Here is a 24744-nt window from a genome sequence, read left to right as displayed (position 1 = left end):
CAGTAGACCGGATAAAATGAGTTCACGAGCTGTAAGTTTGTCGACTGCTCGCTCCAGACTGTAATAATAAAAAATAAAAAAATAAATAAAAACAGCAGCTGGGCAAGAAGAAAGGTTGTTCAACTAACGACCAAAGGATCAGCGGTTCGAATCTTGTCACTGGCTTGCGTCGTGTTTAGCCTCAATACGCTTAACTGTAAATATCTGTTATGAGGGGTTGTTTTATTAATATCATGTCCACTCTAATTTAGCAGATCTGTACTGAAAGATATATCAGTCGCCACCCCCACCCATTTTTTGAGACAATGTATTTTGGACTACAGAATCAATGTTGTTCTCATTTGTAGGACAGAATGATGTTCTAGGAAGAAGATTTGGCTACTATTTCTAGTCGGTCGAACGAATGCATAGAAGCTCCCTCGTTGGATGGTACCATTAGAGGGGAAAACACAGTGTTGTAGTCAGCATGAGTATTGTTTTACTTGTGGTAAGCTAATTAAACAGAGCTTAGATCCTCATTGCTTTTTTCGCCTGGAAAGAGAGCGATTCATCCTCGATACACTATATGACGACTAAAATTTTTCAGAGATGTCCCAACAACCCGCTTAGTTATGGAACTCACCAACACCATCAATATTGTAACATTATTTCTGATGTTAAAAGTACATCCACCCCCAACTCATGAGTGTCATTCGCTCTTAAGCCTTTGGTGGGTATCTCTTGATATGAAAATAAAGTATAATAATTAAAACCATCGAAAGGAAGAGAGTTTTCTGTAAAATTTCCTGCATTTTAATTTATAAGATTATCTGCAAGTAAAATGCTTGGCAACTCAGGCATTTTTTTTAATCGCTTAATTTGTCATTTTCAAAAATATAATTAATTTCATGCAGACAATAGCTAATTTATATAGAAGAATTGCAAATGATAAATATCCAATGAATAGCAAACAAATTAAATAGATAACTGCATAGATATTCACGAAATATTTACATTTCCCTATTATTTTAATTTAATTTAATGGATATTTTTAGCCTCGTGTAACATTTCAACAAATACCAGCCATATTTTCTACATTATTTCCAGTAAAAGCAAACTGCAAAAATAAAAAGAATTTCGCAAAAACTTAAAACATAATATAAAAACAGTACAATGTAAATATATATATATATATATATATATATATAATGACTGTTGCAATGAAAAGCAAATATACTAAATATAATTGGGTATAATGGATAAGTCAAAATAAATCAAAATCATTATTAATTATATCAGTGATGTGGTAAAAATTATTTGCTACTGAAAAAACAAAGCAACAAAAAGTCGGCAGCGGGGGTTCCGATCCTGCGGGCGTGTCAAAATAAATATGTAAGTAATTGTGGATTTTGGTAGTGGGAGGTCACTAACTACTAAGCAACAAGTGGCACTAGCAAACCAGCAACTTCTTCTGACAGTTGCGTGGTGTTCTACACCACACGTTGCTTGACAACATTTACTCATCCTCTATTTGTCTATCCCTTTTTGCATTTTTCTTTCTTTCTTTCACCCGCTTCCTTCTTTTTACGTAGCTACACTTTGCCAGATGTTTGAAAATTCCAAGACAGACTGACAGTAGCTTGTAAAGCAGAGAGTAAATAAGGAGCAAGTCCGCTTGTTCTTGCTTCCACACACTTATTTTCTCTCTGAACGTCAGAAACTAGTGGAGAAGTCCGTTTTTGTAGTTTGCACTCCACTAATGGTCCCGGGAACTTGCATGTACTGAGTAAGTGATTCATTTATCGATTAATTTCTTTCTTTTTCGTTCTTTTAAAAAAAATTTATTTTGCATTTAAAACAAATTGTCACTAAGTTTATTTGTCTTTTTGAATTAATTTATCTATACTTTCTATTTTTTTATTTTGTAACTTCGAAGTTTAAACACTGAAAACGTGATCTTTAAACTATACTTCGCGCGTCACTTGTCCATTTTCGCAACACAATCCCGTCAGATTTAAAATAAGCACGGGTGACTCACATAATCAACATGAGAAAAAAAAATTGAATCAATACGCTGCATTTAATATTATCTCGACATTGTATTTAATTTAGTCCTACATTACTATTATTTATATTAAAAACCACAAATTCGGTTTGCTATTCGCATATAAACAATATAATAATCATCACTCCGAATGTTCAGATATATCTAGAAACGCAAATGTTTGTCAACATGAATACCTGGACGCGGAGTTGGTGCAAATGATCGGGCTTCGTAGTAGACGTTTCTTTATGATTTTTTTTTTTTTTTTTTGACTATTTCCATCGAAGAAAAGTAACTGCCAATCATGTACGCGGCGGTTAGTGGTGGATTCTATTTAATCAATTATAAGATTTTGTTTTTTTTTCTACAAAAATTACCTCAAAAGAAACCGATATTATCTACACAAATTGTTGTTCGGCAATGAAATAATTATTTGATGTAATTACATACAATAAGGTTGCCGAAATTTCCTCGGATTGATTGTTGTGTTACAGTAATTTTCTTAAAAAGTTAAACAGTTTTGTTAAAAGTGCCTAGAATACAGGAACTGTACTGAGAATATAACGCGTTTGTAAATTCATGTAAACAAATATAAAGCCGGTTCTGGAGTATCATATGTCCAGTTAGTTAAAGCAGTGGAACATGTCAACCCCTACTGATTATTTAAAGCGAGTTTAGCCTTCTTATTCTTTTCAACAGAAGAAGATGAAAGGCCGTAATAATTTTCCATCTGTTATTCATTATATTTTTAATTGTACTATTGCATATTTTATTTGGCTTTTAATATAACTGTGTTGTGACACTATCATCACTATTGCCATCATATTCGACTGGTCCTACCAAATATTGAGTCGTCTCCGTCATATAATAATAATACAAATACTTGAACTGATCCTGTCGATCCTTGTTCTTATGCTACTATTACTACAAATAATAATGGGCGTTGCCCATGTTTTTACTTGAGAGAGAGAGAGAGAGAGAGAGATTCGAAGCAGGGAAATGGACGGGGAAAGGAAAAAGTAATAAATAAATAAAATAAAATCATGTATCTGCTGCGTAAAGTACTGATTTACAAGTTGATTACGATGCTACTAGTAGTAGTTAGACGGGAGCTTGAGCCATAAGTTAATGCATGCAAAAAGAATAAAGGGGTGACTTTAAACTACGTTTAGGGAACACAGTAAAAATAAATCACAGGAGTAAACAGCGACGTGTTTCCACTTGGGACACTGAAGTTCTAAACGTTTCGCTATCGATTTTTTAAAAACGCTTCTCTGAAGTTCGTTGCTTGTAGGCGTTTGCATGCAAAGGGAATTCCATTATCATGTAGAATAAAATGAAATGTACTCTAATAGTTGATGCTGTACGATTCTACAAGCGATACAAAAAAATGTACATTTATGGGTATACAGCAGATTTTTTTCTTCTTGTTTTGATATAAGATTTCAAATATCTCATGAAGTATGTATATTAGTGTATTAGATAGCAATATAGCATCAGTATCTCAACATATGCCAGCACATATATTGGTATGGGAGTGTGTGAGTATTGGTGGTTCAAGTTATGCATATTTGTTGGTTGTGTCTGTGTGCAGAAAGATGCATGTCTGCTGGTGATGTGTAATTATAAAGGTATGAGTTGGCACATACGGTAAAATATATTTTACATACATGAAATGTAGTTGGATTATGTGTTAGTGTTCGTGCATTTAGTTTAAGCTATGCATTGCTTCGTGTGCAACATTTACCTGTGGAAATATAAACAATAAATATTAATGTAGGTATGCAATGTTTAGCTACATTTCAGCCGTGGTAGAATAGACAGGCAGGCTTATCAAATGCCGTCCCGGCTATAGCAGTATCGATATTTATTTATTTATTTATCTATTCGTCTATATTAGTAAACTTTGACATCATTATCCAATGTGCCCATTTCTAAACCAGTAGGATGTTGTTATTTCTAGCATTTTGAATGACTTGTCAGTCGCACCTTTATAGACATGTAGTTACATGTGTTAAAGACGGATAGTTAAGATACTACATATCCTGTGCAACAATGGTAAATCATCCTGCAACAAACCGTTTCTACACTCTGGAAGAGCTGAGTTCTATAAATCTGTTCTGCAAGCTGCCCATTAATTATGCAGTTCTCTATCAGGCTGCGAACCGGCAGAATCGTTAGCACGCCGAACAAAATGCTTAGTGGCATTTCTGCGTTTAAATTCCGTCGAGATTGACTTCACTTTTCATCTTTTGGGATCGATAAAATAAGTACCAGTTGAACACTGAAATTGATGTAATCGACGAGCTTCCCCCACCAAAATTGCAGGCCCTGTGCCTACAGTACAGGGGTTAATTATGTAGTTCTCTTACTACTTGTAACAATGTAGTACTTAATGCAGTTAGATGGAATTCCCTGTGGGAATTAAGTCTTAGCTACAGACCATGCATACAGCTACTTGATCAAAGGTGTACTGGCATTGATTACACCATATTTATCTAGATTCTGGATATTAAGGATTACATTATGTAATGTTTCGTTATTATTTTTACAGCAGTAGAGTATACAGTTTGAAGGAAATTTGGCTGCTATTTCTAGCTAAGCGATCTACTATGCAGAGACTTTCTTGTGGTTGTGGTTTACAAGTTTGCTTTGTGACCAGGTGATTCTTAGATTCATTATATGGTACCTTGAAATTCCACAGGGGTCAACTTTGCCTTCCATTCTTTCAGGGTCAATAAAATAAATACCAGCTGAGCCCTCCCTTGAAATTGCTGGCCTTGTGCCAAAATTTGCAACCGCCATGTGGTACTTTGGGCAAAATATCTCTACTGTGGCCTCAGATCAGCTAAAGTTTTGTAAGCAAAATTTGTTGAATGTATGTGACTCCTTGACTTTTCAGCACAGGATCTAGACATATCTTTGATTTAATCAACCATAACCTTCGTCTTTGTTCGTAGAAGTTTGCATTTAGATTTAATTTTAAATGCTAGCTTTTGTATACAAAGAAAGTATATAGGCGAAAGCGTTACTATGTAGTTAAGAAGCTTGCTTTCCATGTGCAATACTTTGGGCAAGTGTCTTCTATTATAGCCATGGGTTGATCAAAACTTTATGTGTGAAGTCTGTTGGTTATGTGTGTGCACCCTTGTCTTGTCGTCATGTAATGGTTGTATGACCTCTGTGTGGTCATTTGACCTGCAAAAGATGACAGTGAAATCTCCCTCAAATCACCATCATATAAACTGGTGGTTCTCAACCACTTTTTCCTATAGACCACTTTGATTACTATTTTTCTCTGGTGGATCCCTATTGCCATTCGATGTCTAAAAACTAGTTTTATGGAGACTTCTTTCAAAATTCCTACCTTGTTTATTACATATTCACTTGTATAGGCAGAGCTATGTAGAACATCAATTTCTTGCAATAAATACATCTAAGACATTTTTTCATGGACCCAATTTACTATTTTTGCTTGTGTGGACCTTCCAAAATCTCATATGGACCACAAGGAGCCATGGATTCTAGTTGAGAACCACTGGTATAAGTAATATCTTTCATAACTAACATGTCTGGCCATAGGAAAATATTTTACTTTGCTTGGAAACAAGTGAGGATTGGTGACAGGAAGGGCATCCAATTATAGAAAATTTGCCTCACCAAATTCCAGCTGACCCATGCAAACATTGAAAAGTGGACATTAAAATAATGATAGTGATGTTGATATATACAAAGAAGTGTGTACATAACCATATATTTTATGGTGTGTATCTGTGTACATAAGCCATGTATTTTAAAATTCTTGCATTTCATGACCATGCTGACCATTAGTCTTAACAAAACCATTTTCTAATTTTTATGGATTGTTTTTTGCTGTTTAGCTCAAGTCAGCTCTGGCTAAATATACCAATGATCAAAAGGTATTCTGGCCATGACCATTCCTTTTCTTTTTTTTTTATAGATGTATTGAGGTTAGCATTGTTATCTAATGTGTGTTGAGCTTGATTTGGTTGCTATTTCTTGGAGCTCAAGCAATCACCTAGAGGCTCCTTCATTGACTCTTAGTTGAAGGGTGTGGCATCCAACCACACATTCTTTTCTCTGCAATATATGATCTCATCCCATTTATATTTAGTTTGTAGAACAGTGTGATCAAACATGACTTGTATTACAATAAAAACTAAAGATTGATACTAGAATAATTGTGGATGGACTAATTTGGAATTGATCTTAGTTTATAAACAAAACTTTTCATAAATTAGTGGTCTGGTAGGTTCATCGATTATTTTATATCTGCCTAATTTAAATTCATAGCAATCACAATTCATATCATTATATATCTGTTTTTCTATGTTTGTATGTGTTGGATGTGTCTTTGCCTTCTCCACCATAGCGTCCTGCCATTTATTGCAGTTTCTTGTCATCTCCACTTCTTCCCACATCTTTCTTGGTATTCTTCCTCCACAAGCTCCTTTCCTCTTGGAAGTTCTCATCCTTCATACACGTCACATCTGTACCAATACAGTCTTCCTTCTTGTCCTCTACAACTGAATCCTCTTTCATCCAAAGCTCATTTGTACTCCATTGTTCCTGCACAGCAACGTTATACATTCAGCAGATGATGCTCACCTCATTTATTTCCAGCCTTTGTATATCTCCCACTGTCAGTGTCTCTATTTTGCTGCTATGCAGAATAGTATTTTGTACACAGGAATCATATAATCAACCCTTCACTCAGAGAGGGAGTCCTTTTGTTGCCAGAAGAGATATCTCCCTGAACTTTTTCTACCCTGTTCTTATTCGATGCTTTTTTGAACACCCACTACTTCTCCTGCTAAGTGGGTCACCTAGGTAAACAGCTGTCAATTTCAGGGGTCCTTGTAGGCAGTTGATAACTCTACCTGGGCAACTTTTACATATAAAGTGCCTTTTTTGGAAGCAGAATGGTTAAGAGAGATAAATGTACAAATACTATATCTTTGATTTTGAGACCAAATCTATTTCAGGTATTACACTGCATATTAACGTATCATCTATAACTATAAATGGAATGAGGTCATATATTGCAAAAAAGAGACTGTGTGGCTGGATACCACACCCTTTCAGCCTAGAGCCAATGAGAGAGCCTTTCCAGGTGGTTGCTTGACTCATATAGCATAAAATCAAAATTTCTGGAATAGTTACTGAGAAAATTATTAGCAACTGACTTATATGAGATATTTATCTATCATGGTCCTTAAGATTTGACCTCTGCTGTTAAGGCGCACACCATAAAGCTGAACTTTTGGCTAAACCCACAAACTGGTTTCTTTCTTGGTTGATGTCAATATATTTCATAACTCTTATACCATTAAAATCTTTAGGGAAAGAGATGAACATCACAAATTCTCCTTTCTCCTGCAAATCCTGAAGCCTTGCTCATGTGCATGAGATCAATACTCATTGTGCCAGCATGCAAAATCAATACTCTTTGTGCTAACGTGTGAAATCAATACTGGTTCCCTTGTGCCTATGTAAGCAGTCGATACTCCTTTCTTTCCTATATTAGCAGTACTGATTAGAGGGTATCAGCTATGATATTTACCAGTGAGTTTGTCATTAGTAAAAAACTACAGGAAACACAATTTGTATTACAAATGATGTAGTGGTGGATGAGTGAGTGAGTGTGTGTGTGTGTGTGTGTGTGTGTAACTGAATTGTCTAGTACATTTATCAATGAAAATAGCCTTCTGCATTTTGTGAGTTTTGTGATTCTTCATACTATATGTTTTTACTGTATATTACCTGAGGTGCTGACTTGGCTATCCATGTCAGTGTATATTAACAATCAATACTCTTTTTCTTGTTCCTATGCTAGCAATTGATATTCCTTTCCTTATGGTTATGTTAACAATTAATACTCCTTGTTGTGAAGCTGTTATAGAGAAATACAGAACTGATAGTGTGCATGTACTCCTCTTCTGATATATATATGTGTGTGCATGTGCATATGCTCAAGATACATGGCCGAACAATCAATGATATACAGATTATGGATTGATAAGTAGAAGTTCACCTTAACTTACGGCAATCAGAATCATTTGCTGTACATGCTGTATTGAACAGTATTGTATCTGTTATACAGATATTGTTGAACTGTTATTTTGATATATCTTTGTATATTATTCACCACTTAACAATGGTGCTGCAGACTGGATCAGAATTGGTGTTGACTTCGTTTGACTTTGTTGAAGCATAGTTAAGATGATTTGCAGTTGTCCTAAAAATAAAGAAATTAAGAATTAGTGATGAATGCAGTGGTCTGAAGGGGTTAAAGTTTATATGTTATCAAAGGTTAGTAGTGAGGTTATCACTAATGATTCAACTGAAGTGTCAAGAGGACACGTGGTCCAGCAAAATATGAAAGATGATAATAAATCATAGATTATGTTTTATATACATACATACCCAGGCCTATTTCCCATTCTTTTAGGAGGGACTAGCCACAACAAGACACACACCAGGTATTCTATTCATTTCCCAGCTCAAAGAGATGGGCCCCGTCCTATGCTCGAGTCAAGGCATAGAACGCAACCCCCGATATCAGCAGTGGGACCTGACAGCATATGCTGGTTTACCCCCAATGCACTGTGCTGGTTCCTTACCCCTTTGAGCAAAATCAAATTCACTCATCCATCCTCAAACATTCTCCAAGCTTCCCTATCATTAATAAACTCTCTTGCCTCTCTCACTCCAACACCTCTAACCACCAAAACTTTCTTCACTCCATCCATCCACACAAACCGAAGTCTGCCTCTGGTTCCGTTGCCTATCACTCCTGCAGTCATCACCCTTGTTACTATCCACTCCTCATCCATCATCTCCATATGGCCAAACCACCTCAACATTCAGCTATCCATTCTGGTTGTTAGATTTTCTCCCATTCCTGCTTACCTTTGCCCCTCCTCATTCCTCATCCTGTCCATTCATGTCACACCAACCATAGCCCACAAACATCTCATCTCAAACACATTATATTTTATGCCGTTGTATAAAGAATCTGCTGAGCCTATTCTGAAACTTCTGCATCATTTTCACAATGGGTCTCGATGTTGAGAATTCAATGAGGATGAATGAATACAAGTGAGACTCATTGAGAGAATGTAGTAAGCATTCCATAGATCCTAGAGTTGAAACAACTGCAGTTGGCAAATATGTTATTCGGGTGGCACATAAGATGTACCATCCTGAGCGTGACCGTTGCCAGTACCGCCTGACTGGCCTGGTAGGGTTTCGAGCGGGATCATTGCCAGTGCCCCTGGACTGGCTCTTGTACGGGTGGCACATAAAAGACACCATTTCGAACGTGGCCGTTTTCGTGCGGGTGACACGTAAAAGCACCCACTACACTCTCTGAGTGGTTGGCGTTAGGAAGGGCATCCAGCTGTAGAAACTCTGCCAAATTAGATTGGAGCCTGGTGTTGCCATCCGGTTTCACCAGTCCTCAGTCAAATCGTCCAACCCATGCTAGCATGGAAAGCGGACGTTAAACAATGATGATGATGAATACATGTGCCTTTCTTTTTTGTTAGGGTGGTGAGTGAGAGTTGTTAAGACACTTTATATGAAATTATATCAGAAGTGGTTTCAGCTACTGTGACAAAAGTCATGGTCATGTTGGAATTGATGTACTAAATATTAAGAGCACAATACTTTGGCTGATGTTGAAGATACCAGTATGCTAAAAGAAATTATAAGGTCAGTATTAAGTATTAAATTGAAATAAAACGTCTGTCATATTTGAATCTTGTAAACTGCTGATTAAAATTTTTTTGCTGGTAACTGTTAAATTATGAAAAATGATTGAACAGGCTGGTAAGAAATCATTAGACATCTACCACTGAAGAAGTGCAGTACACTGACATATATCAAGGGGAGTTCCATAACTATTTTATGTGTTATATTATTTGTCAAACCATTTACTGTTTTATCCTCATGAATTATTTACGTCACAACATTTTTACTGATGCTGACAATCAGTATTCCTTTCCTTATGCCTCTATTAGCAATCAATCCTTCCTTACCTTGTGCCTATGTCAGCAATCAATACTTCTCACCTCATCAGTGCACTTCTCTTTGTGTCTGTCTTAGTCATCAATACTCATCTTTTCATGTCTATTTTAGCCATCAATACACTTTTCCTTGTGCCTCTGTTAACAATTAATATTTCTTACCTTGTGCCTATGTTAGCAATCAATACTCCTTGTATCGATATAAGCAATCAATAACCGGGCAAATATTGTGGTAAGTTGATTATCACATAGAGCTTATTTATTCAGCTTACACCATTGGGGGAAACACTTGTAAAAATCATTCCTTCCTTCTTTTCTCTGTGTTATAAATTTGGAGATTCATGTAAGTATTAGTTCTTTAATTTTAAACTACAAATATACTAAACTCATCTTTTTCATCATCATTGTTTTAGCATTTTCTTTTCTGTTATAGATTGATTAGATCTGCTGTATTGCATCTCTGTCTGTGTTTCCCCTTTCTCAGTCCCTTCTATGTATGTTTGTTGTTACTGTTGAGCTATCTGGTCAGCTCTTAAATAGCTCGTCATAACTAAGCATTCAATTAACTTTTTTTGATATAACAATCTTGTCTTTACTTTTTGCTTGTATGTAATATTTTAAGAGATTTTGCTGCTTATTGACATGTCAAGAATTCATATTCATACTATTACATTCACCCTGATTTCTTATACAGTAAAATAACAATTTGATTAAGTCATTTGAAGACATGGGCATGGCTGGTTGGTTGTGAATTTCACTTTGAAATCATATGGTTTCAAATTCAGTCTCACTGTGTGGAAGCTAGGGCAAATGTTTTCTACTGCAAGTCCAGGACTGATCAATACCTTGTCAATGAATTTGGAAGGCAGAAACTGAACAAAACACATCATCATCAGTTAACGTCTGTTTTCCTTGCTGGCATGGGTTGGACGGTTCGACTGAGGTTTGGAGAGCCAGTAGCTGCACCAGGCTCCAGTCTGATCTGGCAATGTTTCTATAGCTGGATGCCCTTCCTAATGCCACCACTCCGAGAGTATAGTGGGTGCTTTTTACGTGCCACTGGCACAGGAGCCAGTCAGGCGGGCCTGGCATCAATCGTGTTCAGATAGTACTTTTTACATGCCACTGGCATGGGGGCCAATCAGGGGGTATTGGCATCGGCCATGTTTAGACGGTGCTTTTTATGTGCCACCGGCATGGGAGCCAGTCTGGGGGTACTGGCATCAGCCATGTTCGGTTGGTGCTTTTTATGTGCCACCGGCATGGGAGCCAGTCTGGGGGTACTGGCATCAGCCATGTTCGGTTGGTACTTTTTGTGTACCACCAGCACGGGAACCAGTCAGGGACCTGGCCACTGCTACGATATTGATTTTACTTGACTCAGCAGGTCTTCTCAAGCATATCATATGGCCCAACGCATGATGTAATGATATACATTGATGTGCGTACACACACGTGTGTGTGTGTGGAGAGGTAGGTGGATGTGTGTGTGCGTCTGTATGAATGCTTGCATTTGACACTGAGCTGAGATATGAACGTGATGTTTCTTTATGTTTTCCTGTCAAGAGATTGTAGTAACCCTGCACATTTGAAAATTTGAAAAGAAGAGTTTTAACAACAGGAAGGGTAGCCAGCTGTAAAATAATGCCCCAGTTATAAGTGATTGCCCATTCATTGTATGCTAGCAGGAAAAAACACAAGAAACAAATTTGCTATCAAAAATGCTACCAAAAATTATCTCTCTCCTCTAGTTTTACTCAACCATAATATTCATCACCAGGAAAAAGAATGCTAATTAATTAGGGCAGAAAATGAGCAATAATTTATTCTAAATGTGTTGTGGTTTATTTAAATTGTTAGTCAAATTACATACACACATGCTGCTCGTTAGTAACAATCCTTTACTCTTTTATGTGAAGCATATCTCCTATTTAAATGCTCCTGCCAGATAAAATAAAGCCTATTTTTAGATTGTCATTCTTTCTAAAACTTCCACCCACAAATTTTCTAAATGTGTTCTCAGGTCACTATATTGAGGGGCAGTATCTTGGCCACTACTAGGCCCTGTTTCAACCAAACCAAACAAAACAGAAATGAATTATACTATAACCCTTCCTGTCTTTGCAATTAAAATAATTTTAAATATTTTTTTTTCAAATTTGAAATATCAGGCTTTATAGAATCCCCACCACCACCTTTTCTTTGTTATTATCATCTGCTCTTTACCTAAATCATTTCTCTCATCACTCATACTATCTTTCACTTCCTAAGCCCTCTGCTAAGAACTTCTGAGTCATTCTCTTCCAGATTTAGCTACTGTTTCCTTCAGGCTGAGTGACTGCATTGAGATTCTTTCATCTTGCCAAAATCACAGTATTCTCTCCATTTGTTGTAAGTTGTGCATTTAGTGAAAGTAATTTTTACTGAACAGGAGTTTTGGTTTCACAGCTTATAGTATATCTCATTAAGTCAATATCAGTATATTACTAGTACTTAATCTCTAAAGTTGATTCTGACATTTTAATTCAGAACTATGAGGTACAAAACTAAATATGTTACATTTAGTCTCCTTCTTAATAACAATGTGCAACAATTCCCCAAGTTTGATGCCTTTTTATTTGTCAACACTGGATTTAATTTGATGTTGGCAAGAATACAAATTTTTATCTCCCAGTTCTTTTCAAATGTTATTATTTTTTTATTAGACTTTATTTCTTAGATTAAATAATTAACACTTCAATTCATTATTATCAGAAATTTTTTACATCTGTCTTTTTGTTAATTTAATTTGGATGGGATAGGCTTATAAATGTGAATTTTTTTTCTTTTAATGCCATAACCAAAAGAGTAATCTATTGGTTGGCAACCTAGCTTGAATGCTTGTAACAAAGTGCACTCTGCTAAGGTCACCTGAAGGTCCAGGTAATAGTTTCAAACCAGGTTGTGGATTAAGTCTATCATACACAAGGTTCACTCACAAGTGGGATTGGACCTTAAATCATATCTGGGCCCAACAGTTGCCTTTTGTTCTATTGAATACTGTTCTTATTCAACCATGAAGGACTGGTACTTGTCACTTGGCTAGTTTTTTTTTTTTTGTATTCCTTAGGTTAGTTTTGTGCTAATTTTAGATTTTTCAGCACAGGAATAGTGCGTGGTAAAAAGCAGGTCAGTGTTAAATTTGAGCTGTTTTGAATTAGGAGGAGGTGTGGAAATATGTGTGAAGGGAATTCCTATAGAAAGAAAAAATGAGCACAACTGGATCAATGATAGCTGATATGGTAGGAGAGGTGTGAGGAGTTAAATGGGTGTATTGAATATATGTGAGCATAAGAGTACTGTAGAGAAACAATCTATTGTATTAGAGAATAGAAAAGACAGAGGATTGTATGCCTTTCCATAATGAATGTACTAAAGTTTGATTCCATGATGACACAGTCAATTTTACAGCATTTTAATTGCAAGTACAAATCTCACAGTGGGTTTCAAACCAGTGAGAGCGTCTGCTTGGAATGACAGTGAAATCTCCCTCAAATCACATCCTTCTGTCTTAAAAGCTAGGAAGATACAGCTAAAAGGCAATTTTAAAGACTCCATAGAACTTCCTCCTTTCATTAATTGCTGTATTCTTTAGGAATATATACATCTGCATAGATACTAAGAGCAACATGAAGCCATACATGCACAAGATTTGTCAGTATAATATATCATCATCTCCATCATCATATCTATTTTAAAATGACGATTTTTCTGTAACTTCAAATAATGCAATTTATTCTGTGATGTTACAATCAATGATAAGCACTTCAGCTGACAGCTCGTTGCATGCATATTTATTTCCTGACATTAGAAGACAACTGTAAAATGTCTTTATTTACTTCTAGTTTTCCTAACATGTCATCATGACAGGGAATTTGTATCACCGTGTAAGAATGTTTGTCTTATTGAAATTATCTACCATGTGGGCTGAATCTCAGGATATGATTATCTCTGAAGATTATTTCTGAAGATGTGAAACTCTCTGGGGATTATCAACTATATCACTACTGGATGATAAAGATTAAAAAAAATAGCTGCTCATCAGCCTATTTATATTATAGCTGGTATTTCCTTATAGACATAAGTTACAAAATGAGAAATTGAAGAGCAATAGAAAAGTTCAAGGATCTTGTCATGTTTAATTAATGTCAGGTAATTAAGTTTTATTATTATCATTATTACTATTGCTATTAATAATGTTGTTGTTTTTGTTATTATTACTAATTATAGTTTATGTAATTCCCTATAAGATATGCACCTAAGTGTGATTAGTTTAATGTTGCATGGACTGCTGCACACTACAGTAGACAGCTGGTAATCGAATAATTAAAACTAAGAACCAAGCTGATCAAAACAATAAGACTCTGATCTGAGGCTCAGTACATCAGTAACTTTCCATTTTTTTTCTTTCCTTCTTTTTTTTCTTTCCTTCTTTTTTTTTTTTTTTTTTTTGCTTTTCTTTTTCCACAAGTCTCTATGCACAATGAAATTCAGTACACCAACCTGGTAAAAATTTTCATCATCATTGTTTCATTGTTTTAATGTTCAATTTCCCATGCTCACAAGGGTTGGAGAGGAATTTATTGAGGAAGATTTTTTTCAATGGCTGGATTCTTTTTCTGTCACTAACCCTTATTTGTTTTCCAAGTAAGGTAATATTTACCCATGGCTAGACATGTTTTTGTGGAAGATTGGAAATGGACACCACTTTATAATAATAATAATATTGAAATTATTGTGTATAGTGCTCAAGTGCACTACAACTCATCAAAGGTGCATGTATAGTACATAGAATTATGTACAAATGTCAGGAAAGTGAGGTGTATGAGTCATATACATGTGTGCATGCATACTTTATAACAGTGACGCCCATTTATAACTCATGCGATTTCAAGATAAGAAAATAGTTACTCACCCACGCACGCACGCACACACACACACACACACACACACACACACACACACACACACATACACATACACACACAACAGGTTTCTTTGAGTTTCCATCTATTGAATCCACTTTCAAGGCTTTGGTTGGTCCATGGTTATAGAAGACGCTTGCCTAATGTGCTATGCAGTGGGACTGAACTTGTTACCATGTGATTGGAAAGCAACAGTTTGATGGGCTAAGAAAGATAAAGTTTTTTTTCTTGAGAAAATTGATCTTAGAGCTAGCTGGCGAATACCTTAATAATTTCACTAGCAGACTAGTTACTTTGGGATCTGAAACATTTGGTATATTTATATTTCTATATAAATATACCAAATGCTATTTCTAAGAATAAGTAGCTAAATCACTAAATTGTGACCAATGAGTGATATAAGCTATATAACTGCTTTGGTATAAACCTACTTAACAGTACTGAAAAATACAAAATCTACATGTTGTGAATAGAATTGGTGTTCAGTAAATGTAGTTCTTTGAGAAACAACCTGAATATAACAATGGGAATATCAGTCTGTTCCTCCCTAGTGAGTTTAAAGTTGGTGGTAATCTCAGAAAAGTGGGCTAGTTTTTAACTTTATTGTGTTGTCTTATCAAAAGATAGGGAGAGAGTATTTTCAACAAATATACATCAACAAAAGTTAATTATTTTGTTAAATACAATCGATTAATTCGAAGATAGTACAAATAAATATTAAATTTGAATCATTATTCTAAAATCATAGTCTTAATTATTGTCTGTTTTCCATGTTGATATGGGTCAAATAGTTTGACAGGAGCTGGTAAGGCTAGGGGCCCACCAGGCCCCATTGTCTGTTCTAGTATGGTTTCTATGACTGGATGCACTTCCTAACGCCAACCACTTTACAGAGTTTATTGGATGTTTTTGATGTGGCACTAACACAGGTATCAATTCTGCTGTGGTGGACAGGTCTTCTTGAATAGAGCAAGGTGGCAAATATCTTGATCCTTTGTCATCTCCTTTATAAGGCTCATTGTCTTGAGATTGGCTTTCTGTACTTCATCCCATGTTGACTAGGATCACCCTCTTCCATAAGTTCCATTACAAAAAAAAAAAAACAAAAAAAAAACAAAGAAAACCCCCTTGAAACATTCCTGCAGATGATTTGGTAAATAAATACAGGTTATATTATGTAAAAAAAAACAGTTGAAATGTAAATGAAACCAAACTAGTATTCTATGATGAAAGTTGAGATTTGAGTATTGTGAAGACATTTTCTGACACAGTTTATGTTTAAGAAAACCATTAGGAGTCTGTGACTCTGCTTTGAAGGACAAGATTTTGATATAATTATCTTTCAGCTGGTTTGGTTGCTTAGTTCCAGAGCTTGAAACAATGAATGACTTAATAAAGATCAAAGCATCTTACTGCTCTGTCTCTGCAATAACAGGCTGGGTTAGGGTTAGGGTTAGTGGGTTTGATATAAACGATCCTCCTTTTAACATTGTATCCTGGTGTTTATTGATTGACACAGCATCAAAGAAAATTGACTGTTTCTAATTCATATTGACTGTCTAAATTTCATATTTACATGATTTTTATACATTTTTTCCATATTGGTCTATATAGCAATTATTAATCACATTGATTACGAGTTGTTTTAGAATACTGAACCACACAAAACAAACATCAAGACATACTGTGATTAATCTATTTTATCATACTGAATAGTTAAGGTGGAATTGCCATGACTTTTCATTTTATGGAAACGATGGTCTAATCTGTTGCTGTATAATATTAGTAGCTCAATTCTGAACCTTTTGATTTTTATATTCTGTATGGATATATGATTAAAAATATGATAATAAACTAAATAATTGCTTTCCATTCATTAACATATCTTGGCTCAGGTACTACCCAAATTTTCATTTTATTTTTTAAATTTTGGCATGGATTGACTATGTCTACTGTACAGCATTTTAATTTTTTATGTGTTCGAGTCATTGGAATATGGCCATGCTGGGGTACCATCTTGAGGGGATTGGTTGAACAAGTGAACTCTAGGGCTTATATTTTCAATGTCTGGTACTTATTCTATCAGCCCCTTTTGCCAAACTGCTTAGCTACAGGGACTTAAACAAACCAACATTGGCTGTCAAGTGGTGGTGGAACACACATACACACACATGACAAGCTTCTGTCTACCAAATTCACTCACAAGGTATTTGTTGGCTGATAGACTATAGTAGAAGATACTTGCCCAGTGTGCTGTGCACTGGTACTGAACCCAAAACCAGCTAGTTGCAGAGTGAGCTTAACCACACAGCCATACTCATGCTTAATAAATAAGTTTTGATTCTAAGTCCCCTCATGTCTAGTCTAATTTTTATTAATCTCTCATCTATTTTTTCCTCACCAAATATGCATCATTATTCCTTGCAATATATAACCATCAGTCTCAACTTCCCTGCAAATTTCTGTCAATGCTTTTGATATCTGGTCACTTTCTCAATTCCCTTTTATGCACCAAGCTTATGCCATTATATCATATTGTATACACCATACACTAGTGCCAGTGGCATGTAAAAAGCACCCAGTAAGCTATGTAAAGTGTTTGGCATTAGGGAGGGCTTCCAGTTATAGAAAATATAACAAAGCAGACATTAGAGCTTGGCACATTGACCAACCCTTGTTGAACCATCCAATCTATGCCAGCATGGAAAACAGACATTAAACGATGATAATGATGACGATACTCTGTATGAGGGAATTTGAATGAAATTAATTCCGCTTAGGTTAAAATGTAATTATCTCAGCAAATAAAATGTAACAGAAATTTTAATTTTTAAGATGTAGAAACAGTATTTAAGATTGTGGAATTTTGTATAAGAATTGCAGATAGCTGAGTCATTAAAATGCTTTCCTGCTGGTTGAAATATTGGCATTTGCACTGCCTCAGTTACAGACAATGTAAAGTTTGACTCCATGTAATTGCAAACAATAAAATGTACTTTTTTCATTGTTGTTTAGCTTCAGGTATTTTAGCTATGACCATTTGTTTTTTTTTTTTTTTTTTTTACTGTTAGATGTATTTATCCAATGTGTACATCCTTTTCAAGACAGTAGTGTGAGTTAAGAGAGATTTGGCTACTATTTCTAGCAGTTGGAGTATTGGCCACGTAATGGTTCTATTGTTGGTTTGTTTCATTTGTTTTCTTTTGGGTTATTTGTTGTGGATTCAAATCCTTGCATGGATTTTCTGAAATATAGACTTATACTCTATGTAGAAGTCATATACATAGAATATGTATATGTCTGTATTTGGCTAACAGCTAAACTCTATTATTGAAGATAGTGGGGTAGAGTTTGGCCATTATCAAGCTGTATTTACAATATCATTAGCCTACATTATAACTGTGAAAGAAATACCAAAAGGAATTAAGAATATTGAAAAATTTTAGAATAACAATAACATTCCATAAGTGTTAAATGCGACTGCAATGAATTACCAATAGTTTCATAAATATTGACGTTCTGGATAGAATATTTTCAAAGCCCATTATTAAAATAGGGTACAATCATGTTTCATTCTTTTTTTTCCCCCTATAATCTCAGCTGATATAAGGGGTTATTATAGCAACACAGCTTCATGTATTTAACTCTTATTTTTTTTCTTTATACGAGCCAACAAAGAAACCTGTATGTGGGTCACTCAACAGCTGAATTTTCCTCACATCATGTGCTGTGAAAATGGTAGTATATAAAATACACAGGTAAAACGGAATAATGTAGTTAGTCTTAGATTTAGACTCTTAAAAAAAAGAAATGATAGGATGACCACAGCTTGAATGATTTTAATCATAAGCCTGATCAATCAGGGCTAACTTTTGCATAAACAACTCCTCTTTTTAAATATATACCTATATATGTTAAGTAAATGACTGTTCTTTAAACAATGGTTATAAAACTTCGTGATTACTGTTATTTTGCCTGTCATCCCTTCTGGAGAAGCTAATATAAAGCTTAGTTTCTTTACTGAAAGCGTCTGTGCATGTGTGCATATACCTGTAAAGGTCTTTGACAATACTTTTCCTGTTTTTTTTTTTCACCAAAATGAAGACAATATTTTCAATCTAAGAGTAAACATTAATTTCTGACATTAGCACAAAAGATGTGAACTATGTACATAATTTAACAAACTAAGGGTTTTAGACTGATAAATTGAATAGTACAGACCAAAATATTTTATGCTGTCTAATCATATCACTTTACCTTCATCATCATAATCATTTAACATCCATTTTCCATGTTGGCATGGGCTGCATTGTTTGACAGAATCTGGTGAGCTGCAGGGATGCATCGTGCTTCAAGTTGGTCTTGATGCCAAGTTCTAAGTTCAAATCCTTCTAGAGTCAAATTCACTTTTCATTCATCTGGAGTTTATTGAATATGAATTAATTTAAAACAATGAATGTAGAGAGAATCAAACTGTTAACTAGAGAAACTTGTGCTTTGAAGAGAAACCAATAACTAGCATTTATTCATAATGCTTTGACATTTTTGGTAATTACAAGCTTATTAGATTTTAGAGAAGCACAGATTTCACTTTATTTAATAAAATAGTAATCATAATTCAAGAAACTAATTAGAGGTATTTAGTGTGATGCTTCATCACTTCTGAGCTGCTACTGTCGTCTGTTAATTGTTAATTTCAAAATTGTTTTTTTTTCCTTTTTGAAAATATTGTGTCAGTTTACGTAATTACGCTCAAATTAAGTAAAGGAAAAAGTTCTTTGTGTGTTGGGGATTGGGTTGTCGTTTTGATGTTCCTTCAATGAGAAGAGATTGGAGAGAGCCTGGAAATTAATTTGGCTTTGAGTAATAAATCTTATTTAAGGTTTTATGCTAACGGAACATTGAAAGTACTATAAAGCATTGATTATGTCTATTATTTCCAATTCCACAAGTCAGCATTTATGCTGTCAAGATGATTTACTATTATTGAATTCAAATATTACATTCGGTTAACACTGTGTCTTGCATTGGGCACAGCTGTGGCTGTGTCCTACCCCCATCCTACCACCGTCATAACAGACACTGGTATACCACTTTAGACCAGTGAATAATTGTTTCTAACATAGGCACAAGGCTATAAATGTTGGAGCCAATTGTATGATCAGAGGAAATAGGTCAATGCCCAAAGATTATGTATTTCCTGATTAAATGTGTCTTTCATTCCAGTTTATTTAAATTATATATAAACATGTACTTTTAGTTTATCAATGGAAAACTTATACAGTTTAAAGTTGAACTTAGCTAGTCAATTGCATAATTGCTAGGTGTATGTGCATATGTGTACATTAAAATTAAAGATTTGCAAATACATGTCTACAAGTATGAATGTACACTTGTGGTATATCTAGCAAATGAATCATTGATTTGCCAAGTTCAGCTCTAAAGTGCATCATTTTTTTCATTGATGTATTAGAAGTACTCACTATTGTATAACATCATTTTGATGCCCACTCTTCTGACTTAAAGTTGATTGAGGCAGATTTCTTACAGCCAGTTGCCCATCCTAATGCCAACTCTATGGCTAGACATTGCTTTTTGGCTGAAGATTGGAAATGAATGGCACTATTTGTATAATAGTGACAGTCATTTACAAATATCACACAATATCAAGACAACAAAAAACCTACACACATACACATGACAGGCTTCTTTCAGTTTTTGTTTACTAAAATCTACTTGCAAGGCACTGATCGACCTGAGTTTATAACAGAAGACATGTACCTGACATGCCATGCAGTGGGACTGAACCATTGGAAAGTGAGCTTCTTAATCACACAGCCATTCTTGCACTTATGTTTATCCATTTGAATTTATCTAATTTTTGTGTTGAGCTGGAAACAATTTAGAAATATGTACCTCTGGATAACCATCTTCATTAAAGAGCTGAACAGATAAGGAACTCTTAGTGTATAGGGCAGCTGAACATTCTTAAAAGACATTCAGTGGATAACATGGTAGTTGGATTTGGAAGAAGAAATTCTTTTTTGTATCTGTGAACTTTTACAGAGCTTTTAAGAATGTTGAGAAGAAGGAAGGTATCCTCAAATCAGAAGCTTGGCATGAATGCTTGAACATAATGAATTCTGCTGAAGGCACTCAAGATGTTAGCAGTGGTGTTAACCTAGACAATGGATTAATAAGACTACATAGAAGAAAAGAAATAGCAAAGAATGAACAGTGTCTAATAGCTAGATGAAACACATGATGTCAGGTTTGTCTGTGTAGGAGGGAAGTCAGTAGAGTAGAAATTTTGTTCTGTGCACTGTATGATATGTTTTGAATTACAAAATAGTGTCAGAATGATCAGGATACGATTGATGAAATGTATATTTGAAATGACAAGAACACACTTATGATCATTGGCAATTTAGTAAAATAAAAAAATGCATGGAAGCATAATTAAAATACAGCTGAAGTATAGGCCCGAATGGGACAATAGAGGCCTGGCTTTATTAGTTGGGTGTAATCCAGAAAAAAAAAACAAAGATAGTAAAACAATTAAGGATATAGAAGCAAGGAAAGGTACTGAGATGCTAATGAAATCTGTATTGTGCCACCTGATTGTGTAGGTGCCACATCATTCTGGTGCCAGGTTAAAAGCACCCAGCACACACTGTAAAGTGATTGGCATTAGAAAGAACATTTAGCCATAGAAACCAAACCAAATCAGACTAGAACCTGGTGCAGCTCTGGTCAAACCTTCCAACCCATGCTAGGGTGGAAAACGGATGTTAAAGGATGATGATGATGATACAATTTTTCTTTTTTAGATAGGTGTTACCCTTCTCTTCCCCACTAATATCTTGATAGAGCAGCAACATCAATAACTGTTATAAAGATAAAGGAAATACATTAGAAGGTGGGGGGAAATTATATGGTTTTTAAGATAATTAGTCCAGTTATGAAGCTGGAGTACATCATTAACAGGTAGAATTAGATTCAATAAGATTTTGAGATTGTACTGGGGAATTCCATTACTTCCATGTGTACCTAGATTGCCCCAGCCATCAAAATTGCTGGCTCCTTATTGTCTGTGCCCAATTATTAACATCAGCTCTGCACTCACTATCACAGGACAATAATTCTCCATTTTGGAAACAAAAGTTATGCACGCACGCACTCACACACACGCACATGAGATATAATATGTGCATGAATTTATATATGAATATATACATATATCCCTAGATGAGCTCTGATTGAGCAGGTCTATCATCAACGGTTTTCCAATTGTGTCACCAAAACTACATTATTCAGTGTTGTCTTCTTTCTTTTAAGATGTAATTTAAGCAAGATTTTGCTGCTATTTCTAGCAGTTCAAGTGGCCATTTAGAGGTTCCTTCTTTTGATTATGAGTATGTGCATCTCTGTATGTGTGTGCGTGGGTGAGTAAAGAGTTAAACTCCTGTTATATCTTTGCATGGTGTTTACATTTGTATTTATGTTTATCTCTCATGTCTCAAAGCACGTCAGCAACAATTATTGTTTATATCAATTAACTTTCTTTGTATTTTCTGACAAAAATCCTATGTTCAGTTTGAAGTTTTGAATATGATATAGTTATTTCTGCGGTTATAGACAGCACTGGTTTTTAGTTTTGTTTGATAGTGACAAACTTATAGTTGTTACTGGTTTCATGACATTTCATTATATCACTACATACACTTTTGTATATAGCGTGATTGTTGCCAGAGCACCAGCTGTCTGGCTTCTGTGCTGGTGGCACGTAAATAGCACCATTTGAGCGTGATCGTTGCCAACGTCGCCTTCCTGGCACTTGTGCCAGTGGCACGTGAAAAGACATTCGAGCGAGTTCGTTGCCAGTACCGCTGGACTGGCTCCTGTGCAGGTGGCACGTAAAATACACCATTTCGAGTGTGGCCATTGCCAGTACCTCCATACAGGCCTTTGTGCCGGTGGCACATAAAAGCACCCACTACACTCTCAGAGTGGTTGGCGTTAGGAAGGGCATCCAGCTGTAGAAACTCTGCCAAATCTGATTGGAGTCTGGTGTAGCCATCTGGTTCACCAGTCCTCAGTCAAATCGTCCAACCCATGCAAGCATGGAAAGCGGACGTTAAACGATGATGATGATGATGATGATGATGATGATTTGCTGTCTCTTCTTCTTTCTCATTCATACATGCTTGTTTACTTAAAAATCTTTAAAAAGAAATAAATAGATTAACCCAGACTTGATGGAAGTGTGTTTTTGTGTGAGCACTTGTATTGTTTTCAGCCTTGTTGAAACACTGAAGGCTGCAAAAACGCTCTCAAACAAAAAAAAAAAACTGCTTTTTACCTTTTGCTTTTTTCAGTCATCAGACTGTGGCCATGCTGGAGCACCACCTCAAATTTTTATTCAAATGTTTCGACCCCAGTACTTTTTTTTTATATTTAAGTTTTGCACTTACTTTATCAATCTCTTTTGCTAAGCTGCTGAGTTATGGTGATGTAAATACCAGCACCAGTTGTCAAGCGGTAGTGGGACACACACACACACATGAAGATACGATTAATGTTGGTTTAGTGCTAGGTCTAGCCAGACAGCCAACTGTAGTGTTGAATTTCCTTGCTTTATGTCACAGTTCTGAAACCTGACTCTTTAATTCAGTGACCATAAGAGCAAGAGAAAGGCTATTTATCTGGTTTGGTCTTTACTTGTTTGACTTTCTTTTTATTTGTTTCACTTATGCATTTGGAAAAAAAAATTAAAGATAATAAATCCTGTTTGTCCTCTTTACAGTCAATACGGATGATAGCCATGTTGATGAATAATAATCATGAACAGTTGAGTAAGAAATCCATATATTTGATATTTAATTATATTCCATGTATGTGTGAAAGCATAATACCTTACCACTCTACATGTGTCTGTGTCATATATATATATATATATATATATATATATATATATATATATATATATATATACATATATAGGCACAGACATGACTCTGCAGTTAAGTTTGCTTTGCAACCAGATGTGCCATGTAGTTCAGAGTTCAGTCGTACTATACAGTATCTTGGGAAAGTGTTTTCAATAATAGTCTTGGGTAAACATGTTTTGTAAGTAGAAGATGGCAGACAGGAATTCTCCAGAGTTCTCATATGTGCACATGCATGTGTGCACACACACACATGCACACACACGTGTGCACACATGCATGCACACACTCAGAAAATTGCAATCATTCCTGTCTATACTATATAGCTTGTGTCCCCTCACAAACCAGGAAAGCACAGAAGTGAAGGTATTTCATTGTTGCAGGTGTGTGTGATGTGTGTGGCACCCAAATAATTACAACAAAATGTCTGCCAAGAAGTTTGAGTCCTGACATATATTCAAGACTTGTGTCAGTTACAACGGTGAGCTGAGATGACCCGATACAATGACCAGACCAATCTACATGGTCTTCCTATGCATGTCTCACTGCACCATTGCAGGATATTATCTTTCTGCTTATTGAAACTTGACCACTGATTGTAGGATATCTTTCATGGCTGGGTTCTTCTTGTTCAGAATTGAATAATAGCTGGTGGACTTTGATAAAGACTTATCATATAGGCCCAAAGAAAAAAAGTCATTCCTAGTGGTTAGTCATTGTTAGGATGGCTAAGTTAATTCAGCATATAACCCCTACCC

General features: G+C 35.4%; 1 protein-coding gene across 19 annotated transcripts in view; it reads left to right on the top strand.

Annotated features, from left to right (window-relative positions):
- The first annotated feature begins 1428 nt into the window (after positions 1–1428).
- LOC106881123 (sodium/calcium exchanger 3) overlaps positions 1429–24744 on the top strand; it is a 120490-nt gene continuing 97174 nt past the window's right edge. For 13 of the 19 annotated variants that reach the window (XM_089350536.1, XM_089350528.1, XM_089350526.1 and 10 more), the window contains exon 1: positions 1429–1765. The gene's annotated coding sequence lies outside the window, so the exon portion shown is untranslated. Of the gene's footprint in view, positions 1766–3590; positions 3655–9594; positions 9761–10310; positions 10418–13245; positions 14266–24744 lie in introns of those variants that run through there. The other 6 variants (XM_089350529.1, XM_089350519.1, XM_089350540.1 and 3 more) reach the window with 5 other exon arrangements.

This window comes from Octopus bimaculoides, chromosome 4, assembly GCF_046866305.1.
Source record: "Octopus bimaculoides isolate indiv1 chromosome 4, ASM4686630v1, whole genome shotgun sequence".
Lineage (NCBI taxonomy): Eukaryota > Metazoa > Mollusca > Cephalopoda > Octopoda > Octopodidae > Octopus > Octopus bimaculoides.
Note: the sequence above shows the minus strand (reverse complement) of the source record. Positions and strands in the feature narration are given on the sequence as shown.